The sequence below is a fragment of the Orcinus orca genome, chromosome 15 (genome assembly GCF_937001465.1).
Source record: "Orcinus orca chromosome 15, mOrcOrc1.1, whole genome shotgun sequence".
Lineage (NCBI taxonomy): Eukaryota > Metazoa > Chordata > Mammalia > Artiodactyla > Delphinidae > Orcinus > Orcinus orca.
In genome coordinates this window covers 59,716,832-59,728,584 of record NC_064573.1, presented here as the reverse complement: position 1 = coordinate 59,728,584, position 11,753 = coordinate 59,716,832, and the positions used below count along the sequence as shown (strand labels likewise).

The 11,753-nt window shown below is 48.2% G+C and overlaps 1 protein-coding gene across 5 annotated transcripts in view; it reads right to left on the bottom strand.

Moving 5' to 3' along the window:
- Positions 1–6,629: 6,629 nt before the first annotated feature.
- The window catches only part of TWSG1 (twisted gastrulation BMP signaling modulator 1), a 40,909-nt gene continuing 35,785 nt past the window's right edge, over positions 6,630–11,753 (bottom strand). For 4 of the 5 annotated variants that reach the window (XM_049698517.1, XM_033439397.2, XM_004275956.4 and 1 more), the window contains 2 exons: positions 8,479–9,392; positions 6,630–8,381 (listed from right to left, as the gene is read on the bottom strand). The gene's annotated coding sequence lies outside the window, so the exon portion shown is untranslated. The remainder of the gene's footprint in view (positions 8,382–8,478; positions 9,393–11,753) is intronic. The other variant, XM_049698518.1, reaches the window with a different exon arrangement.

The window sequence follows — 11,753 nt, the reverse complement described above, 5'->3', positions numbered from 1 at the left end:
AAGATACTTCAGCCTTCTCAGGCCACCCTCTAGACCTCTTTACCATTTAGAAGCTATTTTCAACAACCCCTCTAAAATTTTTCTTAACAAGTTTTGTTTGTGTTTGGAAGGTTTTTTTGCTTGTTTGTTTTACACTTGGCTAAATGTAGGCCAAGTATGACTACTGTATTTTTTATTGAAACTGAAAGTAATTATATAAAATCCTTGTTTGTTTTGTTACTGCCTTTACAATCTCAACCTTCCTTAAATGTCTAATAACATTGCCCCACCTGTTTTGTTTCTCTTTCATCTCTGCCTTTCATTAAGGCACTAAAGACACACAGCTATGCTTTTTAATCCATGCTGACCACCCATTCAGAAAGAGACGATTTCTCCTAGCTCCCATTTCTCCTTTACCTTCTCACCCCAACAAGGTAATCAGGTCTGGTTCCATCAATAATACACACCTGTATCAATACCACCAGACAATCATATTAGGCACAGGTGAAAACCCGACACCTCCATAGGGCAATGTTTCTAGACAGGAGCAATGTCTTATCTCCTGAGTCAGGGGACTCATTACTATCAGGTTTAATAAAGTTTTGCTGAAGTCATCCAAGAGCCAACCCCTATTGGCCAATCCGAGCAATAAAACAGTCAGACAAACCCAAAACCCTGGGACTCTGACCCAGGATTCGGGACTCTAACCAGATCCTCTGAGTACCTCAGTGGCTGTGACCTATTATATTATCTCTCCAGGGTGGGACTCCACAAGCCTGACAAGGTTATTAGACAATTTAGGCACAGGTGCATTTTCACAAGGTTACTCACCCTGAAGACATCTGATATAGGAGCTGTTTCTTCTCAAAAGTGCAAGAAGCTCTGAGGAGACTGGAGCACCGTGGTGGGGAAGCAGGAATCCAACAGCCCACCCTCTAGGCAAATTCGGTCTAGGTGGCCCAGCCACTCACGGTCAGTGGCAAGGGCCCACAACCCACTCGGTGAATAAAATAAATTTAGTAAAAGAAAAAAAAAAAAAGAGCCTGAATCAGTGATTTACAAATGTAGCCAGTTTAATATTGTCATGAATTGTATCAGATGTTCAGATGTTGCAAAAAAAAAAAAAAAAAAGGACTGTCTGATTATATGCCACTTACATGGAGAGATTTAAGAGTAAAGAGACCTGACACGATGTGCCATTTTAAAGGTGTATCAGGGGCTTCCCTGGCGGCGCAGTGGTTGGGAGTCCGCCTACCGATGCAGGGTACATGGGTTCACCCCTGGTCCAGGAGGATCCCGCATGCCGTGGAGCGGCTGGGCCCGTGAGCCGTGGCCGCTGAGCCTGCGCGTCCGGAGCCTGTGCTCCGCAATGGGAGAGGCCACAACAGTGAGAGGCCTGCATACCGCAAAAAAAAAGATATATCAACCGTACAGCCCTGGCTTCACGCTTCTCACAGTGGTCCATGGGGTTGTCATAGGGATGGCCAAGTTCCCTGGGCTAAGAATGCAACATGTGCACAACATATTTAGGGGTGGAAGCATTTAAAAAGGAAGACTTGCTTCCTTGGGGTTGTTCACCATCTTGCCATTTGCTTTAAGCACCCACACTGTTCTGCATTCTTGGGTTTTCATCAAGTGTCAGGGACCAGCCTTTGTTTAGAGCAATATTCCAGCATTTGTTATGCAGATGTGGTTTTGCTTGACTTCCATGTGTTTGCTGCTTTACAGATGCTCTGATTGTTCATTATGCAAACCTAGTTTTGGGGACCTCATAAATTCTGAGGTGGCTCATGCTGTTAAACAAGGAAGCTGGTCAAAATTTGTTTTGTCCTCTTACTTCAAACAGTTCTTCTTTCTCTTTTTTTTTTGTTTGCCATGTGCCAATGTCCAAGTTTTCAGTAATTTTCCAGCTGTTGAATGGAGCTTCCTTTTTTTGCCCCACAAATACGCAGTTTGAAAGGATGCTTGACCCAAGAGCATTGCCCTGGTTGGAGAGTGGTGTTGGATCATAACAATTTGCCTCCCACCCTCCCATATTTTGGTACCATGATAACCAGAGTCACTGTTCTGTGTGTGTCTTTTATTTGACACACAAAAAGTACAGGTCCTGCCTGGAGACATGTGGAGTCCTTTTGAGGGAGTAAAATTTTCCCAAAGCACTGAATTCAGACTCATTGAATTCAAAGGAAGCCTTGGCATTCCAAACCACGCAACTGTGTGTGGGCCACAGAAACACCTGAGTGTGATAGGCAAACTCAGCCTTGACCACCCACCTGGACGGAAGCAGCTCATCCCTGCTCGATTCTGTCATCCACAACACATTGGTATCAGTCATGTTAGATTAAAAATAACCAGCAAACAATAAATGCACCCAGGCAATCGTGCACTGTAGGGAGTGGCCCCCACTGGCCTAGGCTTGTGTCCATTTGTGATTTATACTGTCACAGCCTGATCTGCATTTTTACATATTTCTCTCCTAAATAAATCTGACAGATCTCATTCCAGAAAGAAACTCTCGTTCCCCTGGTTGAGGATCACTGCTTCAGGGAGAAGCAAAGGGACGCTGAAGCTTCTGGAGAGGAGAGGGAAAAGAGAAGGACGAGAGTCCCAGGATGTGGATTTCCTTCTTTCTCAAACATGTCAAATCCTGAAGGACATGGTCTTCCAAAGGAAAACCAATATTAGAGTCAAACCCACCGTCTTCAAATAAGCCATCTGAGCTTGTGAGGCTGGAGTGAGGCACATTGAAGGTGAGGAAGGGGCTGTGAGCCCCCAGGAACACAGGCGGACCCTGGAAACTGAAAAAGGCAAAAAAAGGGATTCTCAGACTCCAGAAGGAACCTCCCCTGCTGGTACTTTGACCTTGGCCCGTTGACATGGATTTTGAACTTCTGACCTTCAGAACTGGAAAAGAACAAATTTATGCCGTTTCAAGCCCTGAGTTTGTGGTGTAATTTTTAACAACAGCAGTGGGGAACTGCTCCAAGTGGTATCGAAGCCCAGGTTTTCCAGTGGTTCCCCCAATGCCAGAAACCCTTGTTTATATGTTCACTCCTTCACTCACTGTCAGATAATCAGAAAACAGCAGCTTTTGCTCAGGTGTGTGGTTATAAAAGCCATTTTCTCAATTCAGAGAGGAGAATACCCTTCATGGTGCTTGTCTGACCCCTCTTTACTGTCCTTGTGTGGTCAGTGGCCCGACCTCTTCCACGTTTCCCTAAAGGAAGAGTCAGTGAGACAGGAAAAGTGCCCCCAAATGAAGGTGCTTTGCTCAGTCAGTAACACAGGGGTCCTGGTGTCTGAGGACGTGCTCAGACTGACACAGTGTCTACCTTGGCACAGACCAGGTTGCGGGAGGGTAGCTCGTGTCCCAAAGTGACCGTCTAACCTGCTCTGCCACTCAGCAGGGATTAGGGGCTGCTGCAACAAAGTACACGGAGCAGACGGCTATAAACGACAGACTCATTTCTCATGGTTCTGGAGGCTGGAAGTCCAAGATCCAGGTGACTGCAGATTTGGTGCCTCCTGGCTCACAGATGGCTGTCTTCTTGCTGTGTCCCCCACATGGTGGTCAGGGTGGGGGAGCTCTCTGGGGCCTCTTTTACAAGGGCACTAACCCCGTTCATGAGGGCCCCACCCTCATGACCTAATCAGCTCCCAAAGCACCCCCTCCAGCACCATCAAGTCGGGGGTTAGGATTTCAACATATATATTTGGGGGGGATGCAAAATTTCATCTACAGTGGGGGCTGGCCTCTGACTCTAGTCTCATCCCTGGTTTCTCACTCTAATTCCTCATGGAATAATTTAGCTGATTAATTACAAGGAATTTTTTGTGTGTTTTTATTACAATAACAAAATTTTCAAGGAAAAGGTGGAATAATGCAAAATCTTGCAGTTTATGACATTAGTGTGCTTTTCAACAAATTGAAATGTTTACTATTTAAAATTTTCATTACGGGACATTTCAAACATACCCAAAGGTAGAGAGAACAGTATAAGGAACTCCCCGAGTAGCCATCACCCATCCAATAGTTCTCCATACATGGCCGGTCCCATTTCATCCCCCAACCCTGCAAGTCCCGAATACAGTCACTTCATCAGTAACTACTTATGTGACTATTTTAAAGAACCACTGGTATAAACAGAAAACACAAAATTCAGAAGGTAGAAAGCAAAGTCTGGAAGATCTGACATGATGCTTCCCTGTCCCCCTCCAGTCAAGCCCCATTCCCCAGAGGCAATGACTGTAACTGTTTCTAACTAATTCCTTTTAAACGGAGGACCTCTTAGTCCTACGAAAAGGAGATTTCACCTAAGAAATCAGCATACGAACTGGTAGACTGAGCTCAGTATATTTCATTGATGGTGAGAATGGCCAGATTGGACTATAATTGTAGATCAGTTAATATTTGTGGCTCGATTGATCCTGGAGTCACCTAAAGACAGATGCTAATCAAAACTCAGTTCTAAAGCACCCATTTTGCACCTTTACCTCGGCCACACACAGAATGTAAGAACTAGAAAGGCCCTTAGCACTAGTTTTGTGGAGCCCTGGGAGGTGAGGGAATTGAGACCAGGAGGTCAAGCTGGTGACAGAGGAGGGCTCAGAATCTGGTTCTCTTGTGTCCAGCGCTCTGTCCACCGTGTGCCCTAAATTTTTCCCACAGCCTGTCTATGCTGGAGCACACTGTGTCTGTGTGATGGGCATTACCATGACCCATAACTGGGGGCAGACGCTCCAGGTTCTGAAATATGCCCTTGGAGAAGGAATCCTTACGGCGTTTGATGGAGCAGCCAGTAGAGTGTTTCACATGCCAGAGCCAGCCACAGACAATTCTTCCCAGGATTCTCGAACAGAACCCATCTGACAAAACGTCACTAAGGCCCCACTGTGGGCTCTGCTCCTGCCCCATGCTCACGGCAGGCAGCTCGCCTTAAGCTGCCATTTGTGCGTCTCTGAAAAGTTTATAGAGTTCGCTGCATCCAACAGTTCATGGGTTCCTCCTCCTTTACAGCGGGTGCTTGTAACCCTGGTTTTACATAAAAGGGAATGAGATTCAGACCTGCTCAGTGACCCGGGCAGGACGTGCATTCAGTCAAGGGCAAAGCTGGGGCTTAAACGACGGCCTGAGACCCCCGCCTGGGGCACCATCTTCACATCACATCTGGCTCACAGGTGAAACTGGGTACCTGTCCTGATTCAAGGTGAAAATATAAAACCTGACCGCTGTTTTGGAAGCCCATAAGCACAGTGTGTGTTTCTCCTGGCACCAGTTCTAATTTGGTGGTTTTGGAAAGGGCATTTCCGGCAGGAGGCAAGCAGGGCATGTGGGGAATTGGAAGCAGTTTAGTTTCTGGAGCACAAAATGGGAGCCAGGCAGGGGTGAGAGCAGAGGCTAGCAAGGTGGGCAAGGGCCACTCACGGAGGTGGGTGGTGCACCGTTAGGAGCTTGGATGTTATCCTCTAGGGAGCAGATGAGACGTGACTGTGGATTTTAAGCCAGGAGAAGTTTGGAAATATTTCCATTGTACAAAGGTCCTGGGGTGTGCCATGAGGAGGATGGGTTGAAGGTGTGAGGAGCAGAGGCGGAAGGAGCAGCCGGCGGGCTGCACGTCAGCCAAGTGAGAGATGGGAGAGGCGGGATGGGACACAGGGCCCAACGGCCGACTCAGGGAGCCCAGGGGAAAGGCTGATTTATTTGCATCCTCTCCTCATATTATTAGGCAGGATATTATGTGGCGCTACTCTCTGGTTTCACTTTTTTATTGAAAAAATTTAAGGTATAAAGAACACAGCCACACGCACAGGCATTCAGTGTTCAGCAGGATGAGTTTTTTTTGGTTTGTTTTTTGTTGTTGTTTTTTTGGGGTGAGTTTTGACAGTTGTGTGACCCGTGTGAGCACCAGGATGCTGTGCAGATGCAGACAGTGGGGAGTGAGCAACTTTTCTTTTTCTCCTGCCGTGTCCCTAAAACACACAGCCGAGGACAAAGCCAGCACAACAGCCTTGAGGTTTCTTTGTTTTCTCCAATCTTCTGGATGACCCTAGAGAGATCCCAGAGGGACAAGGGTCAGGAACAAACACGGATGAGCACCAGTGCCGGTGGTGACGGTATCTTGGCATTTAGTGTGCCGGTGGTGACAGCATCTTGGCATTTAGCGATGCTGGCCGCAACCCCCAAGTGCAGGGATCAGGACGGAGCTCGGCCCAGGTCAATGGTGGCCGGGGAAGAGGCCACCACACAGCTTGTGCCGAGGGCTCGCGGGACAGACAGGGCCGCCAGGCGGAGTCTGAGGGGGCCCTGGGGCGCCCTGCATTAGGGTTCTTGGGTCCCAGGCTTCAGGGACACCAAGGCACCTGGGAGGTGCAGCTGCCACCAAAGGTGCTACAGAAGCAGATGTTCAAAGGCCCTGGGGCAGGAGAGGCATGGGCAGAGGGTGACCGCCTGTTGTTTGAAAGACCCATGTCACTTGACAGCCCACTGAGATGGTTTGGCTTTAGGGCCATCTTCACCATGTGAAGCACCTGATACCAAAGTGCTCGGCTTCCGTTTCAGTTTTTTACCTTGATGACAGATTTGCTCTTTTTAAAATGTCACAGAACAAGTAGAACTGTTTAAGTTATGCTTCATGCTTTTCTGTGGCTCATTTCATGTTTTTTTTTTTTCTTTTTTTTTTTCATTTCATGTTCTTTTGACAGTTCCAATATGTTTCTGCTCTTGAAAAATTGGTTTTGGCCAGAGACAGTGAGAACTGTTGCTAGAAGTCTCGGAGGCCCGGGGAAGGCGGGCCAGGCGTGGCCAGGACCGGGGCTGGATGGGCTCGGGGGGGCCAACTTCACCCAACTGGGTGCTGGGTTTCTGTGGCAGACGCTTTCCAGTAGGAGGGCAGCGGACCGGACTTCGCTGTGTGATGACAGCTATTCAGAAGTCTGGGTACCTGGTGAGGAAATTCTACGAAGTTTTAGTGATATTTATGAGAATTCTCACAATATATTGTCAAGTTTAAAGAGACAGCATTTCACTGATCCGGTTTTGTAAGAAAAAGTACACAGGTACATCTGGGTAGAGAAAAAATACTAGGAGAACACTGGATTACTTGGGATTTGGGGCTGTGAAGAACAGAGACTCACTGAAATTTCTCAAGAAAATTGGTTCGTTGCAAGGAAACACCCACACAAGGATACAGGAAAAGCCAAAAACATGGGGCTGAGATCATTCTGGATTCAGGCAGGCCCAGAGCCTGTGCCATGGAGGCTTTGCTATGCCTTCGGACTGGCCAGCCTGCTACACCCTTTTCTGTCCCTTCACAATTCCGGCGTGCACAGGACCCATCGGGCCATGCTGGTCCTCCTGACGTCATTCTGTCGGTCAGGCCCCACCGCGAGCCACCGTTCTTTGAGCAGCTCCTGGTCCCCACACCCGGGAGAGAAGAGCCGAGGTCCACATTATGAGGTCCACCTCACCATCAGACCGGCTGCTGGTAAGCAGGCTGCTTTGGGACACCCGTGCTCCCTGGTCCAGCCAGCAAGGGACCCAGGTCCCGAGGTTACTGTGACTTGGCCTCTGAGTGCTGTGACCGGTGGGGCAATTCCAGGTGTGCTCAGATAATGCACACACGTTAACCTAACTATAACATGGATGATGGGGGGGGTGCAACTCCGCATGGTGCCGTGGCACCACCCCCGGAGGGCAGTCATCACCCGCAGGCTCCGGACCTGGCAGGTAGATGCCCCCTCACGCACCAGAGAGGCCAGCAGAGCGTGCTGTGAGGCCAGCTTCCTGCCGCTGCCTTGCTCTGCATTTAGCTTGGCCTTGAAAGCATCCAGAAGAGCCCCAGCCCTGACTGCCAGGCCTGTCTACTCAGTGCACCCATTTCTCAAGAGAAATATATGAATTTGAGAAATGATCGAATCATGGGTTTTTTTTTTCCCATCCATTTTGCGAATCCATTATTATCAGGAAAATCAAGCAGTAAATGCATAATAGTTTTCTCCTTTCCCCTATTTTCAGTGGATGTTTGTTTTTCTTTTCATCTAGAAATCAAAGAGAGAAAAAGAATGGGAGAGCCTTGGGCACAAAGACAGGGCTGTAGGTGACCTGCATGGCGGACGGGGCCCCCAGCAGCCCACATCCCTGGGCAGCGGAGGGGAAGGCAGGGGCTCTGCAGTTTGAATTTCGTCTCCAGAGTTGCCGAACACCTGCACCTCTTCAACTTCATTCAAGATTCCTGATCAATAAGAGAATGTGTTCCTTCAAGGGGTCTGATCCATTTCTGGAGCCTGGAGCAGGAGCCTGCCTGGCCTCCTGCCAGGGCCCAGGAATCCCTTGAGAGTCTGTGCTCCAGGGCCTTCTGGAACGAGCTCTATGTTCCGAGGTCTGCACTCGTGTCAGAAGGTCCCTGGGAGGAAATCGGGTAGGTCGACTCAGACAACTCACAAAAGGAGGGCTGTAGACACTCTGAGAGGCACGGTTTGCTTTAATAAATTAACAATTACCTTAGAACGATCATACTCTGGTGCTTCCTCCTCCCCCGGGTCACCGGGTCCTGCCAAGTGTACTGAACTCTTTATAAACTGGCACGAGCAAAGACATTCCAACTCAAGAATGTCATGGAGGCCCCACCATCAGGGCAGGAGGAACAGGGAATGGAGAAAAGCCCCGAAGGCAGTAGTTTCACAGACGGTAAACGTGGCAGCGGAGGCCAGTCCTAGGTCAGTGTGCTTTACTCAATCACAAATACATTCTTCTTCAAGAGCATTCTCATGGGATTTTAAAGTCGAGGTTTGGAGTTTCTTGCTGATGTTTTTGTTGGTTCTGATTAGTTTAAGGAAGTTGAGACGTGGCTGTTTAAATGAATACTGTGGCCTCACTTTACACTCTTCAAGTCCTTTATAAGGACGAAGAAGTAAATCCCAGGTAGGAAAAGACACAGAGTCGCAGGACTATCTGTCCTAAAATCTTATCGCTCAAATCTTAGATCCTGTTTGGAAGAAATTTATTAGAATTTGAGAACTGAATATATGTCATTGTCCGTCCATCAAAAAATGTGACTAGATCAACAGTTTGGGGGTTTTCAGTTACTATCAAGACTCTCCGTGGCACACAATTTTGTCTCCGTCATATGTTAGTTAGCATGTTTACCAGAGACTGGGTAGCTAGTCACTGAGAGGGACCCAGCTTTGGGGTGCTACAAAATTGACTTTTTAAGGAAAAATACTTCTGTTCGTGTCTTTTTTGAAACTGAAGTTTTAGTTATGTATTTTTTGAAAAGGTAAACTCATGCTCATGGCTCACAGTTCAGGTGATGACACGGTCTCCTTCCCACGCTGTCCTTCAGCCTCTCGTTTGCCCGCCCAGAGGCGGCCAAGGTTTCCACCTTCCTGTGAATCCCTCCAGATATTGTATTTGTCTACAAGCAAATGTGAACATAAACTTTTACTGTTTTAAGCACATTGTAGAATATCATACATAGTTCTATGGTTTCTCGGTTGGTAGCCCCCTGGAGCAGCTGCAGAAGCAAACGAAAATCTCCCCAGCAACCCAAGTCTCCTGGGAATGCACACAAGCTTTTCCTCCAAAAGGACAAAACATAGGTGGAAATGGGCCACCACGAGTGAACCAGACATAAAAAGTTCAACCGCTGGAATTAAACGCATTGGAACGCTCCTCCGGCAAAATCTCTGGCTACTACAACCACCTGTGGTATCACCGCTGCCTTACTGACCGCCGATGTCCTTGACCGTCCGACTCATACACACGCTGAGGGGCCCTCAGAATAAAGTCCTTGGCGAAAACACTCAGAAACGCTGCTGCTTCCTGTCAGCGAGGGTCTGTGCCCCAGACCAGCTCAGCCATCAATTCTACCAGTACGTGCTTTATTCCCCAAATACCCATAGGCATGAGTTTCAAAAGTTTAATTACCAATACTCCAATTTATTTTCTTAAAAAACCCCAAACCTGAAGAATCTACTAGCAGTATCTGGAAGAAGATCTCCAGATACAATCCAGGGGGAAAGGCCACTTAAACAAGAGGCAAAACCAAAATCGTTAAGAGAAATATAGAACACGATCCTGAACTTTGTCCAAAGGCAGGGAATACAAGATCAGACTCAGAAGGAACATTCAACATAGGTGCTTGTACTTGACACCAAGGACGTAAAAATAAATAACCTGTTTTCCTGAGTTCCCTGCAGCCAAAGTATTGGATCTAACAAAGTTCTTAAATTTTTTGGCTGCCCACATTTAGCACCTACTATCTATCTGGATACAGGAAATTAAAAATTATAACAAATTATTACTGCATTACCCTTTTGTGAATTATGAATAAGCTTAAAATAACAGACAGTACAACATACAGCAATTGAGGAATAAGTCCTTGTTGATGAATGTTTATAATGCCCTTTATTAAAACTCAAAGCACATCTTTTTATCCTCAGAAAATATATCACGTGCTTGAGAGTCAAATCGGCTTTCAGAAAAGTTCTTTTCATACTTTGGCTAAAGGACTATTTCTTGACTGATTTACTAAATTACATTAGTAAGAACTTTTCCCATGTCAGGCAAGTACAGAATATTAACTGCCTGACCTCGAATGAAAAATTGCAGGTACTTAAATGTTTTAGCGTGCAGATTTTCTGTTGTTTCAGGGTGAGATGAGGAGGCCTGAGGCGGGCCTGGTGGGGTGAGCAGGACCAGACTGCGGGCCTGAGAGCCTGCTGAGGAGCTGGGCCTTTATCTGAGTCCAACGGGGAGCCACCGTTTCAAGCAGAAATCTGATAGGATCTGCTGAGTTCATTCATACATAACACAGTCTGTGCTGCCCTCCAGGGTGCAGGGGACTGTGTTTAGGGCGGCAATGAACAGAGAAATAAGGCCCCTCCCTCATGGGCTTCCAACGCTAGTTGAGGAGAAGAGATGATTAACAAGAGGCTGGTAGACACTTTGGGGGGTCACCGCCTATTAAAAAACTGGAACAGGGTGGGGGTCACAGGCAGGGGCTGCTGCTTTAGAAATGGTGGTAGAGATGGTATCTGAGCTGAGACCTGAGTCAGAACAAGGAACCGAAATCTGCACAAAGAGCTGGTGCAGCAGAGGAAACAGCTCCTGCAAAACCCAAGGGTGGAGTGAACCTGTTGTGCTGCTGAGGGGGCAGGGCCAGCGGTGGGGGTGGGCGGTTGGAGGAAGGAGAGAAGGTAATGTGAGCAGCGAGGCTGCCAGGGCTGCGGCTGAGAGGCCATAAACCCGGGGCACAACGTGTCACATCTCCTTACTTCTTTAAATCAAAGTCTGACTCTGAGCCCCAGAGCATCCAACGTTTGCCTGAGAGGCGGTCACCTGTCCTGCATCTCACAGAGCCCTAGGGGCCAGTGTGGGTGCCCTGGACAACCAGGGCTGGGCTGCTCACATCCCTAATCTGAAACCTCGAGAAAGAGGCACCTGCAGGCTCAGGAGCCCGGCCCCCTGTGTGAGCTGCGGGCCGCCCAGGGCTCCAGCCTCGTCCAGGGAGAGTGGAGGCTGGCACAGCCCCGCGGCCAGGGAGGTCCAGGCCTCTTCCGAGGCCCTCTCTTCACTCTCAGGCTGCCAAGGCGCTCACTCTCTCCCCTTCCCCCAGCAGAATCCCTGGGAGCAGGTAAGGCTTCTGGAAAACAAAAGCAGGTTGTCTGTGTGCCTACCTCCTACTGGGCAACTCAACCCTCTGGGGCAAAGGAGCACAGAGGCCTTGCTATCCGCCTGGGACAGGACCACCCCGACTTCAGTGTGAAGCAGTAAG